Raw genomic sequence first — 18,017 nt, 5'->3', positions numbered from 1 at the left:
GTATATACAAGTGCATGTTAATAAATTAGAGTATCCTCAAAAAGTTAATTTATTTCAGTAATTCAATACAAAAAGGGAAACATATATTATAAAGAGTCATTACACCCAGAGTGATCTATTTCAAATGTTTATTTCTGTTAATATTGTTGATTATGGCTTAAAGCCAATGAAAACCCAAAAGTCATTATCTCAGAAAATAAGCATAATTACCACAAAACACCTGCAAAGGCTTCCTAAGCATTTAAAGTGGTCTCTTAGTCTGGTTCAGTAGGTTACACAATCATGGGGAAGACTGCTGTTTTTAGAGATGTCCAGAAAGCAGTCATTGACACACTCCACAAGGAGGGTAAACCACAAAAGGTCATTGTTAAAGAAGCTGGCTGTTCACAGAGTGCTGTATCCAAACATATTAATGGAAAGTTGAGTGGAAAAAAAAAGTGTGGTAGAAAAGGTGCAAAAGCAACTGGAATAACCGCAACCTTGGTAGGATTGTTAAGAGAAAAATTGTTAAGAAAAGGCCATTCAGAAATTTGGAGAATCACAAGGAGTCAGTGCTTCAAGGGCCACCACACACAAATGTATCCAGGACATGGACTACAACTGTCACATTCCTTGTGTCAAGCACCTAATAACCAATAGACAATGCCAGAAGCGTCTTACCTGGGCCAAGGAGAAAAAGAACTGGACTGTTACTCAGTGGTCCAACGTGTTGTTTTCAGATGAAAGTAAATGTTGTATTTCATTTGGAAATCAAGGTCCCAGAGTCTAGTGGAAGAGTGGAGAGGCCACAATCCAAGCCACTTGAGGTCTAGTGTGAAGTTTCCACAGTCAGTGATGGTTTGAAAAGCCATGTTGTCTGCTGGCGTAGGTCCATTGTTTTTTATCAAGACCAAAGTCAATGCAGCTGTCTACCAGGAAATTTTAGAGCACTTCATGCTTACCTCTGCTGACAAGCTTTTTGGAGATGGAAATTTCATTTTCCAGCAGGACTTGGCACCTGTCTACACTGCCAAAAGTACCAATAGCTAATTTAATAACCACAGTATCACTGTGCTTGATTGGCCAGCAAACTCGCCTGACCTAAACCCCATAGAGAATCTATGGGGTATTGTCAAGAGAAAGATGAGAGACACCAGACCCAACAATGCAGACGAACTGAAGGCTATCAAAGCAACCTGGGCTTCCATAATACCTCATCAGTGTCACAGGCTAATTGCCTCCATGCCACACCATATTGATGCAGTAATTCATACAAAAGGAGCCTCAACCAAGTATTGAGTGAGTTTTCTGTACAGACTTTTCAGTAAGCCAACATTTTGATGTTTAAAATCATTTTTTAAATTGGTCTTATATAACATTCAAACTTTTTGAGATAAGGACTTTTGGTTTTTGTTTTTTATGGCTGTAAGCTATAATCAACAGTAACAGAAATAAACACTTGAAATAGATCACTCTGTTTGTAATGACAGTATACAATATACTGTATGTGTTTTCCTTTTTGTAATGAATTACTGAAATAAATTAACTTTTTTATGATATTCTAATTTATCGAGATGCACCTGTATATATAAACCAAAAACAAATCAAAGGGGTAAATTTACCTAGAAAACCAAAGAAGACCAAAACCCCTAAATACACTTTTATTCTACCATAATTATAAAAATAAAAATTCCCATGACATACAAACACATTAGCAGGTTAATATTGATTGAGGCTGGCGGAGGGGCCAAATTACCCTTCAATGACGCAACCTTGGTACCCTAATTATAGCATAATGGTGCCCACGTTCCGCGACAGCTATCCCTCAATGACCCTGCACTAAACTAGAGTGCAGCTGGTCTAGGGATAGAAGGAGTGCAGGCAAAACCTCAGTCACATAAATAGGCAACCATTTGGAAATGTATTCCTCCTAAGGTATGCTAATACAAGCGCACCCAGTACTGAGCCAAGGTCAAATTAAGAAAAAACTCATTTCATTTGGTGCAAGATTGGAAACAAACAAGTACATGTGTAAACATATATAGCAGAGGTGAGACAGATTATTACACCACCACCACCTGCTTTCTTAGATCACACTAAGCATAAACAAATCTGGACTTTCAAGAATAACCTGCCCCCAAAAAAAGTACTAAATATCAAAATACACCATGAACCTTAATCTTATTATGGGGGATTTCAACTATCCAGACATTCAGTGGGACATAGAATCTTCTGGTTCTGCTAAAAGCTGTAAATTCTTATCTACCATTCAAGACAATTTCCTCTCTCAGATGGTAGAGGAACCGACCAGGGGAGATAATTTGCTAGATCTGGTCCTGTCAAATAGACCGGATACCATTTCAGACCTACAGATCCGGGAGTACTTGGGCACCAGCGATCATAATATGGTAAGCTTCAAAGTAATATTCAATAGAACATTTCAAAGGGGAAATGCAAAAACCTGGAATTTTAGGAAAGCTAATTTCAACAAATTAAGGGAAGAGCTTAAAGGTGTAGATTGGGACAAAGTCATGGTAACTGGGGATACCGAACATAAATGGGGTAAGTTTAAGGATATACTGCTAGAGTCCTGTAAAATCACGGAAAGAACTGTGGAGAGAGAGCGCAATAGGGTCTTACCCCAAAAACAAATAGGGTGAAAAGCACATAGGTTACTCACCAAGTAAAGTTGTGACAGTCACAACCACTATAAAGGCATAGACAATGGGTCAGCGGCAGCAGTTACCCCTCGGATGAAGTGGAATATAATTGAGAAAAAGGGTAATTTTAGTACCGCGCCAACGACCACTCATGCAGGAGATGAATTTAACGTGACTTTATTCCATGCTCAGGTCTACGCGTTTCAGGAGGCTCTGCTCCCTTCCTCAGGACAATACAAGCACAAGAAACATCAAAATCCACAGACACAGAATGGACTGAAAACATATACCTTCAAGTGTGACATCATTGGTCCGCCCACTTTAGAAAGAAAAAAATCGGCCGGAATTCCATACATTCACTATATGACGTAGTAACATGATTTGAATACAAAACAAACTTATCTTCATTACAGAAATACCTGTGAAAATAAAGATCAATGATCTAGTGTAATAAAAAGAAAAAAAAGAAAAAATGGGAGCCGTGTATTTATTACTGGTGACAAAATATATAGGAAAAACCAAGGATAGTGATAATCAATATGTGGAAAGGCAGGATGGGTCAGGATCAAACCCACAGAAACATAGAGTCAGTCTATAAAGCAAGTATTTTAGAGGATAAGACCCTTGGGCTAAACAGTGCAGACAGAGGTGAACATAAGAAAAGATGTTTTATTTCCTCAGAGGAACATCATCGTATAGTGAGGAAACCTCTATTAGTAAAAGTGAACACAATGTGTGAAGCCCAGAATAAAAAGGCTGCAAGTATTGAAAGCGCTGGGGTCACACAGTTCAAGACCGTGGGAAAAAAACACTACTGCGCATGCGGAAAAGCCAGATAAGAAGCCGGAGTGATGTGCGGGGTCGAGCAAGTTCAAAAGCGTGGGAAAAACTATTATTGCGCATGCGGTGGAGAGAAAAAAAGAATGCCGTGCAATATAGCCACGGAAATCTAATATTATGCACAGGAACGTACATGGGATCATAAAAAACACTATAGGGGTATTCCACGGCCAGGATTTCACTGGGAATCAAACCCGAGGAGTTCAAACAAAGGAACATGGATAATTCAAGTAGCTATACGGCGTGTGCCATTCCCTACAACTATCAAAAGGGAAAAACATTTGGATTCCCTATTTCCATAAATACATTGGTGCAACGTTATACCAATGTGATAGAGAAAGATCCCCTTTAATAAACCAAGATAGTCACATAGTGATCTCATGGGTGAAAAGTGAAATACGAAAACAACGCACCACAAGTTAATCCAAGGCAAGAATAAAGGCATACACATGCATATACCTATAGAAATAATTACACACATAAGTATGAAAATATAACACACACTTATACATATGAAATCCTCGAAAAAAACTATATACAAGAATTATAAAGGAAAAGCAGATACAGACAAAAAATTCATTAATATAAAACATATATATAATAAAAATATATATATATATATATATATATATATATAAAAAATGTATCATATTAAGATATAAGGTGAGACCTGGCAATGAGCTTTCTCTATCACAGTGTTTTCTCCCACGGTCTTGAACTGTGTGACCCCAGCGCTTTCAATACTTGCAACCTTTTTATTCTGGGCTTCACACATTGTGTTCACTTTTACTAATAGAGGTTTACTCACTATACGATGATGTTCCTCTGAGGAAATAAAACATCTTTTCTTATGTTCACCTCTGTCTGCACTGTTTAGCCCAAGGGTCTTATCCTCTAAAATACTTGCTTTATAGACTGACTCTATGTTTCTGTGGGTTCAATCCTGACCCATCCTGCCTTTCCACATATTGATTATCACTATCCTTGGTTTTTCCTATATATTTTGTCACCAGTAATAAATACACGGCTCCCATTTTTTCTTTTTTTCTTTTTATTACACTAGATCATTGATCTTTATTTTCACAGGTATTTCTGTAATGAAGATAAGTTTGTTTTGTATTCAAATCATGTTACTACGTCATATAGTGAATGTATGGAATTCCCGCCGATTTTTTTCTTTCTAAAGTGGGCGGACCAATGATGTCACACTTGAAGGTATATGTTTTCAGTCCATTCTGTGTCTGTGGATTTTGATGTTTCTTGTGCTTGTATTGTCCTGAGGAAGGGAGCAGAGCCTCCTGAAACGCGTAGACCTGAGCATGGAATAAAGTCACGTTAAATTCATCTCCTGCATGAGTGGTCGTTGGCGCGGTACTAAAATTACCCTTTTTCTCAATTATTTTCCAGAGTCCTGTAAAAAGCTTATACCCTCTGGTAATAAAATGTCCAGGAATAAAAAGAAACCGCTATGGATAAATAAGACTGTACAAAGTATAATAAAACAAAAACAAAGGGTGTTTAAAATCTTAAAGGCTGAGAATACAGAAATAATATTTCAGGAGTATAAAGATATCAATAGGAAATGCAAAAAAGAAATCAAACAAGCAAACTAGCTACTGAAACAAAAATCGCCAATGACATTAAAATAAATCCCAAAATCTTTTATAAATACATTAATGCCAAAAGGAAAACAAAGGATAGTATTGGCCCCTTAAAACATAATAACAAGTTAGTTATAGAGGACAAACAAAAGACTGAGATATTAAATAGGCATTTCTCATCTATGTTCACCAAGGAACTGACTGTACCAGGGATCATTCAACGAGAGAAAAATCAAAGGTCACCACCCGATATAATTAATTTAACACGAGAAGAAGTACGCCTACGTCTAAGTAAACTAAACATTGACAAATCCCCAGGGCCAGATGGCATTCATCCATGAATATTGAGGGAATTGAGCTCCATTATCAACAGACCGCTGTATCTCATCTTTTTAGACTCGCTTGTAACAGGGTTGGTGCCTCAGGATAGGAGGATTACTGATGTGGTACCGATATTTAAGAAAAGTAAGAGGGTAGATCCAGGCAACTACCGTCCAGTAAGTCTGACATCAGTAGTATGCAAAGTTTTTGAGGGCATTTTAAGGGATGACATGCAAAAATATATTGCAGAAAATAAATAACTGACAAACAGCATGGATTCATGAAAGATAAGTCGTGTCTAACCAATCTGTTGGGTTTCTATGAGGGAGTAAGTGCAAACCTGGATATTGGTAATGCAGCTGATGTGATTTATTTGGACTTTGCAAAGGCATTTGATACTGTACCACACAATAGCCTTATATTAAAGCTCCAGAAGCAAGGACTAGGGGAAACTATATGCAACTGGGTAAGGAATTGGCTAAAAGATAGGAAACAAAGAGTAGTCATAAATGGTACATTCTCTAAATGGGCTGCAGTCAGCAGTGGGGTGCCGCAGGGATCTGTGCTAGGACCGATTCTTTTTAATCTCTTTATTAATGACCTTGTGGATGAGATTGATAGTAAAGTGTCAGTCTTTGCCGATGACACCAAACTATGTAGGATATTAAAAACTGACCTGGATAGTACAATATTACAAAAAGATCTGGATAAGATGTCAGAATGGGCAGATACTTGGCAAATGAGATTTAATGTTGATAAATGTAAAGTAATGCACCTAGGACAGAGTAATCCTATAACTGCGTATACATTAAATGGAAGTAAACTCGGGACTACAGAACAGGAGAAGGACTTGGGTATTCTTATTACAAATAAGCTGAGCAGCAGCACTCAATGTGAAGCAGCAGCTGCTAAAGCAAACAAGATGCTAGGGTGTATAAAAAGAGAGATTAGATCCCGTGATCCCAACGTATTGTTACTCCTCTATAAATCACTTGTAAGGCCACATCTGGAATATGGGAACCAGTTTTGGGCTCCACATTTTAAAAAGGACATTCAGAAGTTAGAGGCAGTTCAAAGGCGGGCAACTAGACTACTATAAGGGATGGAAGGCCTCCCATATGATGACAGGTTGAAAAAGTTAGATATGTTTAGCTTAGAAAAAAGACGTCTCAGAGGAGATCTCATTTATATGTATAAATACATGTGTGGTCAATATAAAGGACTGGCACATGACTTATTTCTTCCAAAGACAATACTAAGGACCAGGGGGCACTCACTGCGAGTGGAAGAAAAGCGATTCCGACAGCTAAATAGGAAAGGGTTCTTTACAGTTAGAGCAGTCAAACTGTGGAATGCCCTACCACCAGAGGTAGTAATGGCAGATACTATAACAGCTTTTAAAAAAGGGCTGGATGATTTCTTCAGTACACACAACATTGTTGGTTATAAATGACTTAGTGACCAAATGTAGAACTGGTGGAGGAAGGTTGAACTAGATGGACCTAGGTCTTTTTTCAACCTAAGTAACTATGTAACTATGTAACCAATAGGAGGTACAAACAGTTAGCCATACCAACATCAATCCTTCAATGAGGAAAATGATATGTGCAATCAATGAGTTGTCTACATTTTTGGCAACATAAAGCAACAATGGTACTTGGCTAGTTGCAGATATTCATCTTTCAATCCATTCCGACTGCGCTCATTGGCACAGATTCATGCCATTTAAAGTTACAGCGCATTGACTATAACTACAATTACATACATAGTTAAATTTGACATGTACAATGGGTATGGAAATTATTCAGACTCCTTTAAATTTTTCACTCTTTGTTTCATTGTAGCCATTTGGTAAATTCAAAAAAAGTTCATTTTTTCTCATTGACGTAAACTCTGCACCCCATCTTGACAGAAACCCCACCCAGAAATCTAGAAATGTTTGCACATTTATTAAACAAGAAAAACTGAAATATCACATGGTCATAAGTATTCGGACCCTTTGCTCAGACACTCATATTTAAGTCACATGCTATCCATTTTCTTGTGATCCTCCTTGAGATGGTTCTACTCCTTCATTGGAGTCCAGCTGTGTTTAATTAAATTGATAGAACTTGATTTGGAAAGGCGCACACCTGTCTATATAAGATGTCACAGGTCATAGTGCATGTCACACCAAATGAGATTCATGAGATCAAAGCAACTGCCCAAGGAGCTCAGAGACAGAATTCTGTCAAGGCACAGATCTGGCCAAGGTTACAAAAGAATTTCTGCAGCACTTAAGGTTTCTAAGAGCACAGTGGCCTCCATAATCCTTAAATGGAAGAAGTTTGGGAGCACCAGAACTCTTCCTAGACCTGACTGTCCAGCCAAACTGAGAAATTGTGGGAGAAGAGCATTGGTGAGAGAGGTAAAGAAGAACCCCAAGATCACTGTGGCTGAGCTCCAGAGATGCAGTAAGGAGATGGTAGAAAGTTGCACAAAGTCAACTATCATTGCAGCCCTCCACCAGTTGGGTCTTTATGGCAGAGTGGCCCAATGGAAACCTCTCCTCAGGGCAAGACATACGAAAGCCCGCATAGAGTTTTCAAAAAAGCACATGAAGGACTCCCAGACTGTGAGAAATAAGCTTCTCTTGTCTGATGAGGTGAAGATAGAACTTTTTGGTGATAATTCTAAGAGGTATGTGTGGAGAAAACCAGGCACTGCTCATCACCTGCCCAATACAATCCCAACAGTGAAACATGGTGGTGGCAGCATGATGCTATGGGGGTGTTTTTCAGCTGCAGGGACAGGACAACTGATTACAATTGAAGGACACATGAATGCGACCAAGTACAAAGATATCCTAGAAGAAAACCTCTACCAGAGTGCTCTGGATCTCGGACTTAGCTAAAGATTTACCTTCCAACAAGACAGTGACCTTAAGTACACAGCTAAAATAACAAAGGAGTAGCTTCAGAACAACACTGTGACCAGAAAATCGTTCAGAATCATACTCCATAAAGTAACACCAGTAGTAGGAATAACTAGATCAGAGATAAAACAGAAATTGGAAATAAAAATGTACACTTGTGAAATAGCTTAACTAAATTAAATTAAAATTCATGCAATTTTGTGGAAAATGGAACATAAATGACAGACACCAGCCTAATCAAGAAATGGCTTACAACTAATGGATTCATTAAATCCATTAGGGGTTATTGTATCCAGTAGATCGATCCATTTAGTTTCTATTATCAGGAGAACTTGTTTATAGATTACCACGACGAATACCAAGATTTATTTTATCTATTCCCCTAATGCAAAATCCTTTAGCGTAAAGGCCCTGTCACACACAGAGATAAATCTGCGGCAGATCTGTGGTTGCAGTGAAATTGTGGACAATCAGTGCCAGGTTTGTGGCTGTGTACAAATGGAACAATATGTCCATGATTTCACTGCAACCACAGATCTACCAAAGATTTATCTCTGTGTGTGACGGAGCCTTTAGAGTGGTGGAAATCGTGAAAGTGTTGCAAAATTGGATATAATTTATGGATTTGTTTTGCTTTGGTAGCTGCTCATATTTTTGACATGTTCAAGGGCACAGACTTTGAGATTTCGTGCCGCCATGCTTTTATAAGTAAGGTTGCAGGGATAGGTAACTTAATAGATGACAGATGTAGTTCAAGGGGCTGCTGATAAGTCTTTGGCTTTCCCCAGAAAGTAACGAGACAGGATGATGAAACTTTACATTTATTCCACACACTCTCAACTGATGTCAACACACTTCTTACATCGGTATTCCAAGTTCTGTAAGCAAAGCAAAAAGAAGGATTTCGGGTTGTGCCTCAAAACAGGCATCCGTAGCAGCCATAGCATCAGAAATGGTGTAAAATTTGATACCCTTGAGGTGTTTCTTCAGGTTTCGAAAGAGATGATAGTTGGAGGGAGCTAGATCTGGTTAATAAGGTGGGTGGTCAATCAGCTGGAAGCCCAGGTTTGCTAGTTTTGCCGTGGTCGCTTGTGCAGTGTGAGCCGAGGCATTGCCTTGCAGGAACAAGATTCCTTTGGACAGCTTGCCGCGTCTTTTGGCCTTCAGAGCTGCCTTCAATTGGTTCAAAAGTTCAATATAATACCTTGCATTGATGGTGGAACCCTTTTGAAGGTAGTCCACTATCAACACGCCCTCCTTATCACAGAACAGGGAGGTGGCCGTGATAGTTCTCCAGAAACCCATGACCCTAGCAGCAGTTCTCAGGCCAGCAGAAATTAACTCCTGCTAGACTGATCATTAGTAAGCACACAACAAGCCAACACTCAACTCTAAGGGAGCCACCCCAAAGCATTAGGTGGCGTGTCAGACTCTACAGTGTGAACAGGATTAGGAGGCGCTATGACACCTGGAGAATTTAGAGTTGATCACCGCATAACATTATGTGCTATAGCATTGTTACTGTAACTAATAGCCCATTTACAATATAGGGATATTTTTGAATGTACGAATATTATTCTAATGTTAGTCTATACATAATATTTTAGGGGCAACTACAAGGCTATCTGTACCATTTAGCACCTGATCATCATTATATTACCATTATGTACATTACCTTGTTCCCTAATGTATATCTTTATAAATTGTATTTATAAAGATGTGATTTTCAATAAGGTTTTTATCATTCACTGTAATTAAGAAACAGGCTCTCTTTTTCCTCATTTTGGTTTGAGGTTCTGTAGACCTACTGTCTTCAAGGCATTAGTGTCCAGGCTCAGACTTTGTAGGGACATCAATGCATGGTGTAAACTGTACCAGCCCTCTCTTGCTTGCAGATGCAAAAGAGGATTCAGTGGCTTTGGAAGAAGAAGATGAGGTGAGTATAAACTTTATTTTTTTGTGGGGGCTGCAGCACTCTGGGGGCATTATTACTAATGGAGGCACTCTGTGGGTAATATTACTCATGGAGGCACTATTATTGATTGAGCACTCTGGATGTAATATTACTTACTGAGCCAGTTTGGGGGCATTAAAACTAATGGGGAGACTCTAGGGGCATTATTACTGCTGGCATTCTGGTGGAATTATTAATGATGGTCCAATCTGTGGGCAATATCACTGACAGTGGCACTAATGGATATAATATTGCTGGAGGGGGAGCTAAGGCTGCTTTCACACATCCGGTTTTTCCTGTGCGGCACAATCTGGCACTTTGCAGAAAAAACGCAACAGTTTTTTTTGCCGCCGGTTGCGGTTTTTTTTTGCATAGACTTACATTAGTGCCATATTGTGCTGCATGGGCTTGCGTTCCGTCCGGTTTTTGCCGCATGCGGCAAATTTAGCCGATGCGGCAGCTGGATGGAACGTTGCCTGGCACGGTTTTTTGTACTGCAAATAAACCGCATCGCGCCGCATCCATAGGATGCGGCGCGATTTTCAATGCATGCCTATGGACGCTGCATGCGGCGTCCTGCGGCAAACACCACATACGGCCGCCGCATGCGTTTTTTTCCACTGCGCATGCTCAGTAGCCTGCCACAAGCGGCAAAAACCGGACGGGCCGCATGTAAAAAACTTATGCAAAGGATGCGGTTTTGTCGCCGCATCCGTTGCATAGGTTTTAGAGCCGGATTGGCCGGCTCTGCTAAAACCGGAGGTGTGAAAGCAGCCTTAGAGAGCTTTTTTATGTTGAAGATGCACTCTGAGAGTTATTACTGGAGGGGGCACTTGGAGCTGAAGTTGCCTCGTCCTCCTTGCTGGTGACATTATCCCCCTCAGTGTTCTTCTGCCAATGCCTCCACCTCACATGTTACATGCTATCTTCCTCAGAACTGTATGTCCTTTGCCCTCTTCCTAGCTGCCTGCTCCCATCTGCATACGCCATAATTTCTAGGCATGAGTAAGCACAATGCACCATACATACACCCTGTGACACATTTTCCAAACCCTCTTATACATTTTTCTACAGCAAGAATTATTTAGTGAGAGGGCGTTTCATATATTGATGTGAGTAGTGTATCACGTCTACAGATTCCTGCTGTGAAGAGTGTGTGATCAGCAGGTATTGTGCGCCTGTACTACTTATTAGGTCAGTTGTGCAACACCTGCTAATGACGCATTGCCTTAATGGGTATCTGTAGACATTAAGTCACCCCACTGCTTACCTCCCAATACCAAAGTAAGTGTAGCTGGAATATTCCTTTTAAACATGAATCTGAGTTTATTGTAAATTATTGTAAATTCTGTGCTATTTGGACAGCATTAAGGGATTATCCAACCCATGTTACATAGATACATTGTTACATAGGTTGAAAAAAGACCTAGGTCCATTTAATTCAACCTTCCTCCACCAATTCTACATTTTCCAAAAATGAAACAAGGCCATAGTACTGCATGTATACACCGGGGTACCACTACGTAATGGCCCCCGAGTGGGTATGTTCTTCAATAAACATTGTATAAAGGAGAACGAGAAGAAAAGAAACAAAGAAAATAGTAGAAAAATAGTATTTTTAAATGTGTTACCCCGTGTTACCCTGGTATATATGGTGATCTGGCCTTGGTAAGCAGTACTGCCTCTACTATTATGCTGCACATGGAAGTACATCGTACTCCGTGTGAGCCCTTGACTATTTTTGATGCAGCTCTCTTCTGTGCCTTGGGCATTTAGCCTATAGTCTTTTTATGATCACCTTTTGGAGTTAAAAAACTTGTTTTCTCTCCATTTTTCCGGGACACGTGGGGTTCTTTCCCCTTCAGCACTTCTCCTCCTTGTCCTATATTACATTGTATTTATTGTTATACCCTATAGCGCTTTATCTTAATAAATATTCTATATATTTCAATTTTGCTTGTCTGGGTATTTTCCTTGCTATCAGCAAATCTAAAGACCCTTTTTTTGCTCTGGTTACTAATATTTTTGTGAGGTAAAGATTATATAATTATACCCAAGACTGACTGTATACCTGTGTGTATATGTTCGTAAACACACCCTCTCACACACATGTACACACATTAAGAAAGCCACATAAATATTGATAAATCCAAAAGACAACAAGGACCCAAAGTAGTGTTTTCATATATTGTTATCAGACAGTCACTTCAATGCAATGGGATCGGGCCTGAACAATACAGGAGAGAGAGATGGGGAGAAGAGGTTATAAGAATGGGGCATAGCTGACAACCTCGTTTAAACCCCTCGGAACTAAAGTGTTCAGGAGAACTATCCATTTAGACTCTCGCTGAGCGAGAGTCTTCCGTAAGTTCCCACCCCGTAATCCACCCTGGATTACATCAATGCCCCTCATCCGGAGAGACCTGGGGTCGCTCTGATGGTAGAACCTAAAATGTCGGGGAATGGTCTTCAGCAGGCTGACATCCTCCATTGACTTTGCTCCAATGATGTCCCTAACGTGTTCCCTGACCTGTATGTGGAGCTCCTGTGAGGTGAGGCCCACATAGATCAGGGAACACACTCAGGTTGCGTAATAGACAACATGGGTAGTCCCACAGGAGATGTACTGGTCAATGGAGAAAATCTTAGTGCCATCTGAAGAGGAGAAGGAGTTGGCTCTCAAAATATTACTGCATGCCAGACAATGTCCGCAGGGAAAACACCCACGAAGTGGGCCACTCGAACCAAAAAAATTTGTTTGGAGAGGGATGTAGTGACTCTTGACAAGAAGATCTCTGAGGTTGCGTGGCTTCCTGGCCATCATAAGGGGCCTACTGGCCAATACACCGGCTAGAGCCAGGTCGGTAAGCAGCACCGCCCAGTGTTTGTCCAGGATGCCCCTCATCATGTCCCATTCATGATTGAAGACACTAATAAAGCGTACCTGACTATTATGGCCTGACCGACGTGGGGTGTATCGGAGAAGTTGGTCAGGAGGGCTGTGTTTGGCACGGTTGTACCCTTTCTTCACGCACCTATTGCTGTACCCCCTCGCTTGAAACCTACACCGGAGATCGGAGGACTGGGACTCAAAAGGTGTTAGTTGAGGAGCAGATCCGTCTCATGCTCAGGAACTGTCCCGTGGGGATGGCGCATATAGTAGCTGGGGTGTGGCCAGATGATGCATGTAGCAAAGCATTGACCGATGTATCATTTTGGAACACATCAGTCTGCACATCAGCCCGCTCATCAACCACAATTCCAATATCCAAAAAAATCAATCTCAGACCAACTGGATCTGTGAGTGAATCTGATATTGAACGAATTGTGGTTAAGTTCATCAATGAATGAGTGAAGCTGCCCAGCCATGCCCTGCAAAAAAAATAAAAATATCATCTATATAGCGGAACCAGCACTGCACATGGGCACTGGCCCGGGCTCCTCTGTCACCAAACACTAACCTCTCCCAGTAGCCCAGGAATAGGTTGGCGTAAGAAGGCGCACAGGCCGCACCCATCGCAGTGCCGTGCCACTGTAAATAATAAATGTCCTTAAATACAAAAAAATTATTTGTAAGGGCAAAGTTGAGCAGCTCTAAAATCAAATCATTGAGGGCACCTTCCCGACCGGAGGTACCCAGGAAGAAGCGGCCTGCCTCCAGTCTATCCTCATGTCCGATGCAGGTGTACAGTGTCTCCACATCAGCACATGCCATGATCATGTCACCAAAAGAAGAGAAAAGCCTAGCTCAACTGTGGTTGGTGCTCAGAAGTAAATATTAGTCCAAATTAAAACCAAAATACTTCGGCAGTCATTATAAGAAAAAATGGAACTTCAGTCTGTCTAAAATTGTGATTTTATTTATGTAGAATAGTAAAGACAGCATCCAGACGTTTCGGCATTTATTGCCTTTATCAATGCACGCTGTCAAAAAAATCAGCTGATGTGATGGATGGATTGTGGGAGAAGATCAAAGCCTAATGAAAATGCTGACTAAAAATACTAGAATTGATGACATCACAGGTATAGGTATTCCATATCAAGAAAGATGAATCGTTGCATCCTCAGACACTCCTGGTAAGCACCAAAATGGAGTATGGAATCAGGTAGACTTTAAAGCCCAATTGAAATTCACGGTTCCAGAGTGATTGTCTGATGAATGCTTAAGGGAATTAATATACCACAGTAAGGCATATCGTTTCAGACAGGGACCATAATATTCCTAGGAAAACTTAATGTATGTTCTGAAAATCAATGCACCCCAGTCTGGCACTATATAAAATTTTCTGGATCACAAGAATTCCTTACGTAAAACTAAGCAAGAGCAGACATGTAATAGATTCTCTAATGCACAAGAGTAATAGCAGAAATATGCACAAGTGGAGTCTTGAGGAATGGGTGCCAGATAGAGGGTGTATGGTGACCATACACAGCCCTCGTGACCAACTTCTTCGATACACCCCACGTCGGTCAGGCCATGATAGTCAGGTACACTTTATTAGTGTCTTCAATCATGAATGGGACATGATGAGGGGCATCCTGGACGAGCACTGGCCGGTGCTGCTTACCGACTCGGCTCTAGCCGGTGTATTGCCCAGTAGGCCCCTCATGACGGCCAGGAGGGCACGCAACCTCAGGGATCTTCTTGTCGAGAGTCACTACATCACTCCCCGAATGATTTTTTTCTGATCGAATGGCCCACTTCGTGGGTGTTTTCCCTGCGGACATTGTCTGGCATGCAGTAATATTTTGAGAGCCAACTCCTTCTCCTCTTCAGATGGCACTAAGATCTTCTCCATTGACCAGTACATCTCCTGTGGGACTACTCATGTTGTCTATTATACAACCTGTGCGTGTTCCCTGATCTATGTGGGCCTCACCTCACGGGAGCTCCACAACGGGTCAGGGAACACGTTAGGGTCATCATTGGAGCACAGTCAATGGAGGATGTCAGCCTGCTGAAGACCATTTCCCGACATTTTAGGCTCTACCATCAGAGCGACCCCAGGTCTCTCCGGATGAGGGGCATTGATGTAATCCAGGGTGGATTACGGGGTGGCAACTTACGGAAGACTCTCGCTCAGCGAGAGTCTAAATGGATAGTTCTGCTGAACACTTTAGTTTCGAGGAGTTTAAAGGAGGTTGTCAGTTTTGCCCCATTCTTATAACCTCTTCTCCCCGTCTCTCTCTCCTGTATTGTTCAGAACCGATCCCCTTGCATTGAAGTGACTGTCTGATAATATATGAAAACACTCCTTTGGGTCTGTGTTGTCTTTTGGATTTATCAATATTTATGTGGCTTTCTTAATGTGTGTACATGTGTGTGAGAGGGTGTATTTACGCACATATACACACAGGTATACAGTCAGTCTTGGATATAATTATATAATATTTACCTTACAAAAATTTAGTCTGACAGGGATTTTTTGTATTATATTTTGTTGTTCGTATCTGAGTTAATATTTGTGTTTTTATTTTTTCTCTTTTCTTATTATCTTCCTTCATAGAGGCCGTTTCGTGTATTCCTCCATTCATTGCCTAAAATTTCAGCATCTCCATTGGAATCTGTATCTCTCCCTGCACCATTTCTAGTATTATTATTGTTGGTTTTGTACTAGCTGTTCGTATTTATAATTTATAATGACCATATACTCATATATTATATTCGCTCTTGTAGATATTGTTGGTAATAGGTGTGGGAGATTTAGGAATTTCTGATCATTACTATTCTTACACATTCCCAATACATTCTACCTTACTCGGCCTTCCATTTGTTAGGTCTGAGGAGTGCGCCATTATTGGTGGCGTGGTTTCCTCCCCCGCCTCTCGCTCCTCTTCCGCCTGTGAGTGCGCTGTGACGGCTGCAATCACTTCTCGATCTTTCTCACTTGTGCTGATACTATAAGAACAAACACTATTTGCCCGAAGGGCAACAAGAGGTACCCTAAGTAAAGACCTAATCAAATAAACTTTATTAAATTATATAAATGGACAAGGATTAATATTGGCAGGTCGGAGGCCAAATCCGTATTAGATGAGTACGGCCGCGGACCAACACTGCTATGGATAAATTCCTAAACGTAATATGGCTGGTTATCACCTACACTGCCTGTTAATAACTATCTAACAGTTAATAGCCTCCCCGACATGTTTCGCCATGACTGGCTTCATCAGGGGGCTGAGGCTATAGGATTAGTCCACGGCCGCACTCATCTAATACGGATTTGGCCTCCCACCTGCCAATTTTAATCCTTGTCCATTTATATAATTTAATAAAGTTTATTTGATTAGGTCTTTAGTCAGGGTACCTCTTGTTGCCCTTCGGGCAAATAGTGTTTGTATAATTACCCCTACGCTGACCAGGTGTGACAATCAGAGGTTAGTATTTGTGATACTATAAGAACAGCACTAGTATGACATTGTCTATACTGCCCCTGGAAAAAGCGTTTGCGAAACGATCGTTTGGGATCCCCCCTCCCCATCCACCGTGACCACTCTCCATCTCAGGTATATTTTTCTGTTCTGAATTATTATTTTGTTTACATTGTCTGCCCTCTCTTTCTACTAAAAGGTTACATATGCTTTTTTATCTACTTATATTCCCACCACAGGGGTATTTTATATAATCTGGGACATTCTTATACCACATTTGAGCTGCCTGCTATCACGTCTCCCAATATCAACTATTGACCTTGTGATATGTTATTGCTATGTACACAGTTTATAGCCACCGGTTGGGCATATTTACTTATTCTTTAACTGTTGTACACATGCATTAATTTGCGTGGCCATAGTTGCTTCTAACACGCTGCTGCAGCCAACCATATGTGATAGCATGTCTCCGACTCTCATCCTATTCACCCTGGATAGCTACCCACAACTAAAGGTATATGTCATTTTTACACAATAGAAAGGTATCAGACATTATTATTCTCTGTTATTTACTATTTTCTTATTCAATCATTTTCCACAACTTTTCCAGTGGTCACGCTGGCTGGGAGGGGAGGGCTCAATTCTCGTTTTCCTGTCCATCTCACGCAGGTTTACATGAAACATTTGCTTGCCCTGTCTGTTACCTGATCTCTTATTTTAATTCCATTTTGTATTATTCATAATTTTTGCATAATAAAATATTTAAAAATATTATTTTTCTACTATTTTCTTGGTTTCTCTTCTTCTTGTTCTCCTTTATACAATTCTACATTTTGTCACTAAGTCACTTATAACCAACAATGTTATATGTACTGAGGAAATCATCCAGCCCTTTTTTAAAAGCCGTTAAAGTATCTGTCATTAGTACTACCTCTTGTGGTAGGACATTCCACAGTCTGACTGCTCCAACTGTAAAGAACCCTTTCCTGTTTAGCTGCCGGAATCGCCTTTCTTCCACTCGCATTGTATGCCCCCTGATCCTTTGTATTGTCTTTGGAAGGATTAAGTCATGTGCAAGTCCTTTGTATTGACCACACATGTATTTATACAAATAAATGAGATCTCCTCTGAGATGTCTTTTTTCTAAGCTAAACATATCTAACTTTTTTTTTCAACCTCTCATCATATGTGATGCCTTCCATTCCTTGTAGTAATCTAGTTAGCCGCCTTTGAACTGACTCTAACTTCGGTATTTCCTTCTTAAAATGTGGAGCCCAAACCTGAATCCCATATTCCAGATGTGGCCTTACAAGTGATTTACAGAGGGGGATACGTTGGGATCCCGGGATCTAATGTCTCTTTTTATACACCAGAAA

This window comes from Anomaloglossus baeobatrachus, chromosome 2 (genome assembly GCF_048569485.1).
Source record: "Anomaloglossus baeobatrachus isolate aAnoBae1 chromosome 2, aAnoBae1.hap1, whole genome shotgun sequence".
In the NCBI taxonomy this organism is placed as follows: domain Eukaryota; kingdom Metazoa; phylum Chordata; class Amphibia; order Anura; family Aromobatidae; genus Anomaloglossus; species Anomaloglossus baeobatrachus.
Note: the sequence above shows the minus strand (reverse complement) of the source record.